The sequence below is a fragment of the Anabrus simplex genome, chromosome 2 (genome assembly GCF_040414725.1).
Source record: "Anabrus simplex isolate iqAnaSimp1 chromosome 2, ASM4041472v1, whole genome shotgun sequence".
Lineage (NCBI taxonomy): Eukaryota > Metazoa > Arthropoda > Insecta > Orthoptera > Tettigoniidae > Anabrus > Anabrus simplex.
Window position 1 is genome coordinate 237,846,224 of NC_090266.1, and position 14,360 is coordinate 237,860,583.

Below are 14,360 nucleotides of genomic sequence, written 5' to 3' on the forward strand. Positions count from 1 at the left end.
TGACATCACAAAAAACGTCATCCCAAAAACAATGAAGCATTTGCATGTCTTTACGGATGGTTCCCGGGCAAAATAGGAATCATACTGTTATAAGTAGGGCTTGGAAGTTGAAGATATATAAATTGCCTAGAAAAGATCTAAAAATATCCAAAAAGGACTTAAAAACTGAAAACGGGATGTAAAAATATGATCAAAATGAATCATTTTAGTTTTAATTATATATTTAATGATGGAATATGTAATGGCTCCAAGACACTATGAGGAAACTACAACTGTTCCTGTATAAGTGAAAACCAAGAAAAATGTATTTGTGCACAAAGACTTGAACTCTTGTTCGCATGTGTTAGTATGTGTGGACTGAGTAAGGAGGCCCCTGGAACTTGCTTTTGAAGGTCCATTCCCTGGGGTTGATAGAACTGATAAATTTTTCACTGTGTTCATCAAGGCAAGAAACTGTAACTTTCTGGTGGACAGATTAAAACCAGCACATTTGTTAGTGGACCAGGACCATGTTAACCCAGATCACCTTGAAAATATTCCACCTCAACAACGAAACCAAAAATTGCAGTGAAAACGTGAGTTGGTAGAACAGTCCATTTTCCAAAACACTATCTTGAGCATGTTGTTCTTGTGTAATTTTTAAGTATTGCTTTATTTATTATTATCTTAGTTCCCCACTAATTTATATTTTGTTCGCAACCTTGTCGCTAGAGGAGGAGTGGTGTAGCGGCTCCATGGTGACACGGAGATTAAACAAAAAAAACAAAAAGGATGATCAAAAATAAGGAACAGGGATTAGATGAGATTTTATTTGCTACGTTGTCATGGAGACTTCAGAAAAATAACTTTGTTATTGATTAGAACAATATGGAGTCAGTTCTAAAATGACTGTAGTCTACAGTTAATAAATATAATGTTTAAGAAATAAAAATTCTGGTGGTATGCAACATACAGTGTGAAAATATATTAATGAAATACTTCTTCTTTCAGACATAGTATATATTAGATTAACATAATTTGAAAAAGGAAATTCTTGTTTGTTCAAAAAAAGTACTTGGAGAATTTAGAATGAAAAATTGTTGCCACCTAAAAGGAATTCAGTGAACCTGCAATGGACATCCTGGAAAAATAAATTTCAGTTAGTATAACTAGAATCATATTTGGCTTAACCACACTAGGGTTACAGAAATTGGAATTCGGAAACCTTACCTCACTTGGCATTGCAGTATATCATAACGGTCGTCTCCAGATTCTTAGGTTTAAAAGATCATCAGTTTACAGACAGCACATTGCAAAACATTGAGAAACTGCTCTCCACATCAATGGACGTAAAGGGTGCATACTTGAAGCAAGTAAAATCGTGTGGCAAAAATTCCTCTTCAAAAACACTTGCATCAAAATTTTCTCCTTTCAATATTCCACTTATTTTGCACATAATTTGGCACCCCTGTTTTTTTCAAGCGTTGGTTTCATGTTTTTGCTGACGGCTTTTCCATTTTCACATGCACACTGTTCCAATTGTTGCTGTACATCACTCACCTTAGAGAGTATTGAATGAATAGTTTCATTACGTTTTTCAAAATAGTTAAAGGACTCGCTAAATGACAAACTGATACTGTTTTAATGTACAGCAAACTGCCCTTCAACTGAGGTTTAGACATTAGATCTTGCAACATGGCTATGGAAGCAGCATCTTCCCAGTCCAAGCTGTTAATCACATATATAATCACGTCAAAATGATTGCAGTAATACATGCAAGTGCTTACCCAAGTACCCCACCGTGTCAGAACTGATTCTGGAGATAGAGATATATCAGGAGCATTCTCACAAAACTGGCATCCTCTAGATGGGAATTTTAAGGAACTTTCTTAACACTGGACACTAGTTTGTCAACATCTGGAAAACGTTTACATATTTCTTCACTCACTCTGTGTAAAGCACCCGTGAGACAGGTTACACGTACTACCTAATGGCGCATTATCTGGCCATGGGAGGCTTTTACCTTGGTTGTCGCGTCCTCTATGATACCATGCTTTACGGGTTACTGTTTCTATGGCTGTAATAGAATAATTGAAAACTCATCAGTACTCAGCCTATATGATGGATCATTGTAATTGTAATACGGTATAAATCAAGGAATTTCACCAAACTTGTTATGCTGATAGTTATAACACTAATATTAACTTACCTTCAGCTTGAACAATCTGGTTTTCACCGTGATCTGAATCACTGCTTTTCGAGTTATCACTTGACTGATAGTAATCTTCATTTGCATTTTCTCTTTTTAGGTCCTTTATATCTGGGCCACATTCTTTTGCTATTTGCTTTACATCGCACCGACACAGATAGATCTTATGGCGACGATGGGACAGGAAAGGCCTAGGAGTGGGAAGGAAGCGGCCGTGGCCTTAATTAAGGTACAGCCCCAGCATTTGCCTGGTGTGAAAATGGGAAACCATGGAAAACCATCATCAGGGCTGCCAACAGTTGGGTTCGAACCCACTATCTCCCGGATGCAAGGTCACAGCTACGTGACCCTAACCGCACGGCCAACTCGCCCGGTGGGCCGCATTCTACATCAGACATATCTTCAGGAATGACATACAATGGACTCAGCAACAGATAGTTTATGAGACATGTTTACTGTCCTGTAACAAGCTGACGAATGATAACACTACCGGAGATGCAGCGGAAATGTTACTCGTACAATTCGTAATATATCCAAGTTCCATTGTTGTGTTTTTTAACATTACCGTTGTTGATAGGATAATTATAAGTAGATGATATAACGAGAGGTATGTGTTGTTATACATTTTATTATGATAATTAATACAGCAGTCAAAATGACCGCTGCGGCGGTAGTAGGTATACCCGTTACTAAAACCCCATCCATCGATGCAAAATTAATTATATTTAATATGGATTTTCCTGACCACTAATCAGGAAAAGTCGCTGCAGCTCAATATCGTACAATAAAAATTGTAGTCAAAATTCAGTTTGGAAAATGTGTGGCGGTCATTTTGACCGCTCCGGCGGTTCTAGTGTTAAGTAAATATTTGGTCTCATTATTTAATTTTATTAGTCATGTTGATCAGGCAACCCCTCAAGTGTTAACCTCTTAACTGGGCATGACGTATATATTCATCTGCTGAATGTTACAGGGTAATGGGCATGACGAATATATACGTACTCATCTTTTACCGCGAATATCTCCTGGGTATGACGAGCTACTTTGCCGCGTCGTGTATTATTGTCTTAATTGATGTTTATCCTGCACTATGGCAGCAAATACCACATATCACGCTTCTTGAAGCTTGTTGGTTTTTATTTTACAACTGTACGGTGTTACTTGTCTGCAGTAGGCCAAATATGGCAGCATCTAGTTCAAGGCGTAAGTTCGAAACGCTCGAAGGAAACAAGATTATTCAACACTTAGAGAACGATTGTGATGATTTATGTTCTCAGAATTCCAGAGATGAGTGGCTTGATACAGATGATGATGAGTCTGATAGTGAAAGTGGTTCAGAGAATGAGAATGAAGAACAAGATAAACAATATGACGTATCGGATGAAGACCAAGTGCTAGACATGTTTCAACCTTTCCCGCCGCATGGTGTTTCACGTCAGAAATTCGTATTTTCTGGTGCTAGTGGTGTAAATGTGGACTTCGACGATGAATCCAATGTGTTGGAATATTTTGAACAGTTCATAGAAAATGACATGTTTCAACTTATTGCCAAACAGACCCATGTGTATGCTAAACAGTTTTTAGAAGCCTATCCGAACTTGAAACTACGGTCACGAGTGAGAGATTGGGTGGATACAAATCTAACTCAGATAAAATCTCTAATTGGACTTCTAATTCTGCAGGGGATAGTTCATAAGCCAGAAAACAGTATGTACTTCTCCAAACGGGAATGTATCACAACCCCTTACATTTTGAAAACTATCTCTGAGACAAATCACTGCAGTTCTAGTGAGGTAAATGACGTAACTGGCCGTGAAGTTAATGTAAAATCTTTCACAATGTCACTAGCATGATGTGTAATTCGTAAATATTCCTTTCTTTTTTTGTTTTAATTTTAGGTGCTAACATATGGACATATGAACAAAACACTCAAATTTCGAATAGGTAAATGACCTTGCAGTTAATGAAAAATGGTTCAGAATGTCACATGCATGATATGATATTTATAAATACCCTTTGCTTTTATTTGTTTCAACTTTCGGCTGTAAAATATGGGCCAAACTCTCAAATTCCAACCAGGTAAATGACCTTGCAGTTAATGTAAAAATTGTTAAAAATTTCTCTAACATTAAAATTTATTAATTAAAATGCTTTTTTTTTTTACTTTTTGTACCACAGGAGAATGATATGACTAACTTTTCTGCCTATCCTGCTGTGTAACAACAATCTGCTGAAAAAATATACAGGGCAGGTTACACCAAGCACATCAATAATACCCACTTAAGAAGTTAATTTAAGATCCTGTCCTCTTTATTCCTTTATATTTCTGGGCCCTTCCACGTTGTATGTACGTATGCTACTGCCCCAAGGTAAGTAATTTTGTGCTTTGATGTTGATTATGTGATTTCTCTGTATTAATTGTTGGTTGTGTCCTTGGGCGTTGCAACTTGTCTTGTCAATAAACACAAAAATTGACTTATCTTCAATGTAGTCGCACGTTTTTTTCAATCGTGTCTTCATAGCAGTAGTAAACGTACTCCTTTCGGAGCGTACTCGCCATGAATGTTCCGATTTGTATACTGTTCCAAAAACATTTTAAAAGATTTATTGCATATCTTTGCTAACGGGATATTCGCACTAAGGCAATGCAAAGGTGTCTGCAAAACAGAGATATCTTAGAATATTTACTACCACTCTGCCCTAACAGAAGCTGCAATTTCCTTTTCTCCACAGCCCGGGAAACTGCTCTCACATGTTTCTCACGACCAATATGCTGTTGGACATGGAACCGCTTTTCTGCACTAACTTTCACCTCACAATATTTACAGAAAAGAATAATTCCATCAGTAGAAAACATCTCCGCTCCAAATTAAGATGCAAGTTCTTGCAAAAAAAATTAGTAGTTTTACTGAGCTTCACTTTAGGCATGTTTGGCTCCTTTTTCCACAGAGAAACCATATAACACGTGTACCAGTAAGTAAGAAAATCTTTGCTGACATCAGGAAATTATAAGGGTACATTCTAGATAGATTCCAGAAATTTTACCACACAATCTACACATTGCCAACAGTTAAACATGGAAATATGGACCATTCTTCTACAAACCAAAGTCAGACATAAAGTCTAAACACAACTACCCCGCACTCCACCCTCTCTGCCTTGTCATAAAGCTCCATTTCCTTATCTGATTTATGATCTTTCCAGTGTCTGCTATCTGGTCGTACCTGCTTCATCCCGGAATGTTTTCCTCTCTTTTCAGATATGGTTCAAATATATATATTTTCTGCAGAAAAGATGTTTAAGAGGTGATGAACTGATGAAGATTCGAAAGAAGGTGAAGTTTGCAAGAAAATGCTGTTAAGATGTAAAAAAAAAAGGCTAAAAAAAGGACCAATAAGCCAAAAAGGACAAATAAAACCCATCATTTTCTGGCCTACAATGACCCAAAATGAACATATATTATGCTGGGCCTCGTCTTCGGACACTCGTGAAATAAGGACTTTTCTTCAACTTCCAAGCCCTAGTTATAACGTTTTTCCTGGCTTTGGCAGCATCAGGGCGATTCCTTACAATTAATCATTATTTCCCTGTACGTGGTCATTCGTGGTGGTGAAGAGAGAATGTTGCTTTAATGGACAGGGTGTATCACATCGAGCAATTTGGTGAAGTGATTATGAACTGAAGTTCCAAAACGAATTCATTTCAACAGATTATATTCTTGCATTCATAAACTGGTGGCCCAGGTTTTACAAAATAAATACCCTCTCTCTGGAGAGTGCCAGTAGAAAGGTGCCCGGGGATAAGCAGTCATTTGCAGTGTTAGAATTCTTTGAATATGAGTACAAAAGTAACATACTTCGTACTGTGATTGGAAAGGTATATACCCAAAATACTGTCATGCACAATTTCTGTCTTGGTATTGACTGCAACTGTTCGGCTCCTTTTTCCACAAATAAAGCATATAACACATGTGTACCAGTAAGTAAGAAAGTCTTTGCTGACATCAAGAAATTAGAAGGGTACATTCCAGATAAATTCCAGACATTTTACCACACAATCTGCACATTGACAACAGTTGAACATGGAAATATGGACCATGAGTAGAATAAAGGAGGGCAGTGTAACGTGAAACAACGTGAAGAGAGCTTTAGTTTTTAAAAATGACTATTTGTGCAAATTCACAAGCTTATAAATTGATAAAACATACAAATCACTTATTTTTTCTAGTTATTGTGTATTATTCAATAATATAATCTCATATTACATCAATGTTTTGGACACATTATTAACTGAATGATTTCTGTATTAAATAATTGCATTGTTTTGCTTTGAAATTGGTCACAATCAAAGGGTAGGGAAGGTCCACCAATTCAATACAATTAATTTGATACTTCTATGTTTTATTAATAATGGTACTAGTTTTGACCTCTTTTACTTGGGTCATTTTCAGCCATATATACCAAAATTGAAACAATATCCAGGCAAAAAGAGTCGCCAAATATAAAACCAAACTTGCCATGTCTTATAAATTTGTTGTCGAAGAAACATGTTCAAAAGCATATTAAGTTTTAACCAAGCTGATGTTCATCAACTAGTGAATATAAAGTCTATAAGAAATAAATCGACATCAGTATGGAATAAATGTCCCTAAGTGCTCAGCATCTGGTGTATAATCAGCAACTTCCGTGCCAACGATCAGCTGCAGATTGTGAATGGTACCGGGTTACTAATGTCAGCGGACCTGTTACAAAAAGAATGGTCCTTGGATTTTCTTTGTGATGTAATATCATTTACTTGATATATTGTATTGAAAAGATGGACCCTCTTGTCAATTTATTTCTTATAATTGCACTTCAATATGAAACAAAAATGAAATTTATAGCTTATAATACAAGGTCTTATTGGGTTTGTGTGAGAACTTACGTCCTTATGTTAGAATGACTAGAATCTTAATTCATAAAATTGTGTGCATGAATGTGAAACAATACAATTAAAAACAAACTGGAAGAAATATATTAAAAATTATTATCTATAATTATGCTAAAATTGTAGCAATTGTACTGTTGTGATTATTGGGATTTGATTATTTGGACTGGGAAGACGGCGATGAATTATGTATGTAAAGTATTTATTCAATTGTTTGTTTTGGTTTTCCTCAGTATGTATTGTTTGATTGGTTTGAAGTTAATATGATTTTAAGATTATTTCATTGTAATAAAAGGAAATGTGATTGGTAGGTGAAGGAAAACATCGTACGCTCATTGGCCGTGGTAAGATTTCATAATTTCCGGAGAGAAGCGATCACATTTCCTTTTATTTTCTCCAATAGGAGCGCAGAAATTAGTGCTGACCAAGAACATTTGGGAATCCTCTAGAAATTACGAAATCGGTGCAACTTTACGAAACCGGAAATTTCCCACGCCGATGTGGCGCGTGTGATACAGTATGCACCAGAATTACCATTACAATCAAATAATCTTAAAATCATATTAACTTCAAACCAATCAAACAATACATACTGAGGAAAACCAAAACAAACAATTGAATAAATACTTTACATACATAATTCATCGCCGTCTTCCCAGTCCAAATAATCAAATCCCAATAATCACAACAACATATTTTTTTGTTTTGGGAAAATCCAATTAATGCGGGGGTGAAAAGGGGGTGAATTTTTAAAATGAGGGTATCTATATCTCAAAACCTTAAAAGTTTATAGATGTAAAAATTGGTATTTAGAATCTCCTTTAAAAATAAAGAAACATGTATTTTTCGTTTTTGGAAAATCCCAATAGGATGGGTGGAAAAGATTGAAAAAATGGTTGAATGCATTTAATGAGGCTACTTATATTTCAGAACCTGAAGATATTACAGACCTGAAAATTGGTATTTGGGATCTACTTTAAAAATAAAGAAACAGGTATTTTTTCGGTTTTGGAAAATCCAAATAATTGGGGGGGGGGGGGGGGGGGAAGAGGGGTGAATTTTTAAAATGAGTGTGTCTACATCTTAAAACCTTAATAGTTTACAGATGTAAAAGTTGGTATTTAAAATCTCATTTAAAAATAAAGGAACACGTATTTTTTTGTTTTCTGTAAATCCCAATAGGAAGGGTGTACAAGGGTGAATAATGGGTTGAATGCCGTTAATGAGGATACATATATATCAGAAACTGAAGATATTACAGAACTGAAAATTTGTATATGGGATCTCCTTTAAAAATAATGAAACGCATTTTTTTTGTTTCGGAAAATCCAATTAATGGCGGTTAAACAGGAGTGACAAATTGGTGTGAATTTTTTGAAGGACTATATCTACAGAATATCTGAGAAACGTAAAATGTTATAGACGTAAAAAGTGGGTATTTGGAATCTCCTGTAAATGTATAGAAACATAGGTGATTTGTTTTTGAAACTCCACTTAAGGGGAACTAAAAAGGGGTGAAATTTTAAAATGAGAATTTCTACAGTATATCTCAAAAAACTTAACATGTTACAGAAGTGAAAAATGGTATTTTTTATCTCCATTAAAAATAAAGAAACGTGAACGTTTAGTTTTCGGAAATACCACTTGGGTGGAGGGGGGGGGGGGGTAAAATGATTGAAAATGGTGTTGAATTAATTAATTAATTAGGCTACTGATATCTCAAAAATGAAGATGTTACATACGTGAAATTTGATATTTGGAATCTGCTTTAAAAGTAAGAAACACGTATTCTCGGAAAATCCAATGAAGGGGGGCGGGTGAAAGATTTGAAAAATTAATTGACTTAATTGTATGAGAATACATACATCTAATAAAAACTAAAGTTGTTACAGACGTGAAAATTGGTATTTGGATCTTCTTTAAAACCAAGAAAAACGCGTTTTGGGGGGGAGCGTGAAATCATCTTGCGGGTGGGAGTGAAAAGGATTTGAATTCCTTTCATGAGGACACATAAATCAAAAACTGAAGAAGTTAGAGTCATGATAATTGGTATTTAGAAGATCATTTACTATGAAACAAACAAGTATTTTTGCCCCCCCCCCCCCGGAGTGTGATAGGAAGTGAAAAAAGTGAATTATTTTCATGGGGATACTTAGGCTATATCTCAAAACTGAAGGTAATAGACGTGAACATTGGTGTTTGGAATATCTAAACGTAAAGAAACACGCCTTCTTTAAAAAAAAAATTGGGGGGGGGTTAATAAACTTAACGGCAGTGGGGTGTGAATGGAGATGAGACCAATTGATTTTACTGTTCATAATGTACTTATAAGGAGCCTCCGTTGTTCAGGCGGCTGCGCGCTGGCCTTTCACAGCTGGGTTCCGTGGTGGTTCAAATCCCGGTCACTCCATGTGATATTCGTCCTGGAAAAAATGGAGGCTGGGCAGGTTTTTCTCCGGATACTCCGGTTTACCCTGTCATTCATTCCAGCAACACTGTCCAATATTTCATTTCATTTGTCATTCATCGATCATTTCCCCAGAGGAGTGCTTCGGCAGCTGACACAATTCCTATTGTCGCCGATAGATGGGGCTTTATTCATTACATTCCTGACCCTGTCGAATGACTGGAAACAGGCTGTAGATTTTCGATGTACTTATTCTGATCATAAACCGATCATTTTTAATCTTTCCTGGGTTCGTTTTCCACAGCCATCTTTTCCTTCGGAGAACGTTCTTAGATTACAGTAGATTCTCCTGGCATATAAATAAAAATGTAAACACATTTGAAATAAACGATAGGAATGAGATTGACCGTCAAATTGTTCACCTCTATAATAAGGTCAATAATGCATGGAAGTACGTCAATCGCATCGACAGTAAGGGTAGCACTGATGCGGATTCGGAATTATTTGATAGGATAGTCAGCTATGTGGGAAACGACATGGAAAGAAATGTGATTGTAGCGGGAGATCTGAATTTGCCAGATGTCAATTGGGAAGGAAATGCGAACGACAGGAAGCATGACCAACAAATGGCAAATAAGTTAAAAACTTCATTTTCCCGTATTGAACTGAGATTCACAATTAAAATATCAAGGAAGGTTCAACCTTTTCAATACAAAACGTGTTGCATAAGATGTTCACAACATAATATTTATTAAATAGTTAGAACCGGTTTCGACGCTCATTGCGTCATCATCAGCTACAAAAATCAACAAATGGGCAAAGTACATGTCATAAAAATTGCATTAATAACTCTTGCATGGCTGAATACAAATGGTAGACTGCTATGTCTTAAAAGCTAGAAGAACTTGAGTAAAATATGATGATGTGATGTGACACATAAAAACACAGTAGTTTGATGGGTAAGTGTTGTACATAAAATTGAACTGATGCTTTGAACATAAAAGTCTGAATATGATGATAAAACGATGTGGTAAAAACAAAGTAATAAAATTGTCCACTCTTCTGTTGTTCACTTCAGGCACATAAGTCCAGGTCCGATGTTATATAGCAATACCAATAAAAAGATTTTTGTCGATGTCGACACCTGATGTTGGCCGATTGAATAAGGTTGATCTTCGAATTAGTCTCAGCTCAACAGGGTGGTGAGTCTTTAAAGAAAGGAAAGAAAAAACTAAGTTAGTGAAATGGAAGTCTAAATGGAGTCGCGGCCAAGGTTGATAGGATATGAGACTCACCTTGTTTAGCGTGCTGAGTGTGTGGTGTAAGAAGCGTTGTGGACAAGTGAGATGGGTGTGACTGAGTAGCGAAGTTAGAGTGAGAGGGGTGGAAAAGGGGGGGAGGGGAAGTGGAGAGGAGAGGGGTAGGGAGGCGGAGTTTAAGGCGGTTCAGGAGGGCGGAGTGGCAGTGGTGTGGGACGTAAAAGAGTACTGTGGAGAGCGTGAAAGATCGATTTTCCTCCCGTGGTTTTTATACCTCTAAAGACTTCTATTAGGTAGTCGAAAAGAATGTTGGATTTTTCTGAGATTTCGGTAAGATTTAAGTTAGGGTTAAGAAATTGGTCTAGGTGAATAAAACAGTTCTCCGTAACGTCGAGTAAAGGGCCTTTATTTATGTTTTTGAGAATTTCTAGGTCTTGTTCTATGGTAGTAAAATTATGCTTTAAGTCATGTATATGTTGGCCTATTGCAGAAAATCTATTGTATCTGATGGCATTAACGTGTTCTAAGTATCTAACTTTGAAGCTGCGCCCGGTCTGTCCGATGTATGAGGAAAAACAGTTATTGCATTGAAAACGGTAAACGCCTGACATTGCATAAATGTCAGACCTGTTAACTGATTTGGAATTGTGAACTATATCTATGTTTCTATTGCTGGTTCTGTAAGAAATTTTAATATTATGTTTCTTGAAAATATTCGTTACACTGTGTATGTTTTCGTTAAAAGTGAAGGTGGCGAATAGGGCAGGGTTATGTCTTTCTTTGGTTAATGTTGTCTTCAGTCTATGTTTACATCTGTTAATGATGTGTTCTATGAATGAGGTGTTATAACCGTTGAATTTAGCAATGGCACGAATGGTGTTCAATTCCTTCTTTAGGTTTTCCTTGGATAAGGGTATTTTTAGTGCACGGTCTACCATACTATAGTAAGTGGCGCATTTATGTGCATGTGGATGTGTAGAGTCATTTCTGATAGTAGTCGCTGTTTGGGTTGGTTTTCTGTAGATATTGTATTCTAAAAAAGAAGGATGCCGTTTAATTGTAAGGTCTAAAAAATTGATCGAGTAATTGGACTCGGATTCTAATGTGAATTTTATATTAGGATCAATCTTGTTTAAGTTATTAAGAGTGGTAGTGGTAGCTGCATTAACCGTTCTGTCATCTGGTTATTCTAGATGACAGAACGGTTAATGCAGCTACCACTACCACTGTCCTTACCAGATAGAATAAGAATGTTTATTTTGAAGAGTAGCAAACAAGTGTTCCATGCGCTGTGTTTTCCTGTTTGTTACTACAGTACAGTGGCATTTTTCCCAAAGTAAATATTTACTAAATCCTCCTGTTCAGTACAATATATTTCATCTATTAAGAAGACGTTTCTAAATTACCCATACATGTTTCAATTCATGTGGGCCATCTTCAGTGTATATTTAAATTAAAAAGTATGTTATATTTTTAAAACAGAGTCTGATAACACAACATATGAATTTCCTAAAATTACTCTTATTGTAAGCTCTTTGTGACATATTGGTTTTACTAAGAAAACACTCTCAAAATATAGACGAACATCCTTTAAAAATGACATCCTGTTATGTACTATTAATGTTTCTTAAAATATCTTATTTGGACTTCCTCATAAAACTTGTTGATGTTGGTTGTAATTGGTTTTTGGAGGCAATATTATTGTAAATTAGTTGTTATTTTGATCTGTTGATATTACCGAGTGTCGTCAAATGGAAGCGTATAACACATATCCGCTATCAGTCCGGGATCTGTTGATTGAGGAATCTTTTTCTCAGTTTTTTATTTAAATATCCACTGAAGATGACTCACACGAGTCAAAATATATATGGATAATTTAGAAACATCATCTTAATAGATGAAATGTATTTCATTGAAAAGGAGGATTTAGTAAACATTTACTTTGTGAAGGTGAGAATGTCAATACAGAATGAAATTTATACCATGTACCTGCAGTGGCATCATGGTGCCTTGATTCCTTGAGTGATAGTGCGATAGAAACCCTGATAAACTGGAATTCATTATCCGAACTGGATGACAGCATTGATGATCAACAATCTTTACCTCTCTCTCTCTCTCCCTCCCTCTCTCTCTCATTGAGGTAAAGATACATACCCAATTATGATGTTAATTGCAATACAAACTTTATCACAAGTCAAAATTTGTTTAAATGTAATGTAGAAAAGGAATTACCTTTACCAATCACATTTTATCTTTTAGATAGCATATAAATAATACTGTAACACCTTTACATGTGAATATGAAAAATTTACATGCATGTTTTAATTAAATGGAAAAATAAAAACTCAAAAACGTGATAAATATATTGGTCCCGATTCGTATTTCAGTGTCCTACATAAAAGAACCAAATGGGTTCAGTGCTGAGAAAGATAATTATAGTTTAAGATGCAAAAAGAATAATTCATTTAGCACAGGAAGTGTTGGAGTTATAAAGCCTCAAAATATTATTACTAAAATGCTCAGTATACAGCAATTAACATGTTACAAATAGACATGATGTAGGCTTATGGGCTTGTGGGCTTATGCCATGGCAAGAAAATAAGGTGAGATTCTTTATGTTTTGCAGAGAACTATGCTCTGCGAAAGGTAAAGAATTACAGAAGAACAGTCGAGATTTTCTAATGATGACACATAGTTCTCTGCGATACGTACAGAATTTCACCTTATTTTCTTGACACGGCATAAGCCCATATCATGTCTATAAGTACGGGCAGTGAAAGCATCAATGGCAACATGTTACAAATATTTTGGTATTCTTTGTGTTAAATTATGAAATTCAAAGCTCATTAAGGTTTCAACAAAGCCCTTTCTGGACAAATAAAATAAATGTGTGTTCATTTTCAGACTGTGGCAACTAATAGATCATTGCAGAGCCTTTTGCTGGTTTCACAGCATCTCGCAGGCATGGATGCAATAATTGATCTAATTTTGTCTTTAGGGATTTTTCCCCATTCAAATTTCAAACAGTTAATGTGGTACAATACAATTTGTATGTGATCCTGCCCTTACATGTGTGTCCAGCAGCTTTCACATGTGTGCTATTGGATTTAAATGTGGACTTAGACTTGACCATGTTAAAACTTTTATCTTCTTCTTTTGCACATAATCTGTTACACATTTACATCGATATTTGCAGTCATTATCATGTTGAAAACGCCATTGTTGAGGCATATTGTGCATATAAGTCTCTGGTAAGACCCCAACTAGAGTATGGTTCCAGTGTATGGGACCCTCACCAGGATTACCTGATTCAAGAACTGGAAAAAATCCAAAGAAAAGCAGCTCGATTTGTTCTGGGTGATTTCCGACAAAAGAGTAGCGTTACAAAAATGTTGCAATGTTTGGGTTGGGAAGAATTGAGAGAAAGAAGAAGAGCTGCTCGACTAAGTGGTATGTTCCGAGCTGTCAGCGGAGAGATGGCGTGGAATGACATTAGTAGACGAATAGGTTTGAATGGCGTCTATAAAAGTAGGAAAGATCACAGTATGAAGATAAAGTTGGAATTCAAGAGGACAAACTG

The 14,360-nt window shown here is 36.0% G+C and overlaps 1 protein-coding gene across 2 annotated transcripts in view; it reads left to right on the forward strand.

Moving 5' to 3' along the window:
* LOC136864021 (zinc finger protein 277) overlaps nucleotides 1-7,199 on the forward strand; it is a 190,149-nt gene extending 182,950 nt beyond the window's left edge. For both annotated transcript variants that reach the window (XR_010859252.2, XM_067140522.2), the window contains one exon: nucleotides 5,448-7,199. The gene's annotated coding sequence lies outside the window, so the exon portion shown is untranslated. The remainder of the gene's footprint in view (nucleotides 1-5,447) is intronic.
* The last annotated feature ends 7,161 nt before the right edge of the window (nucleotides 7,200-14,360 follow it).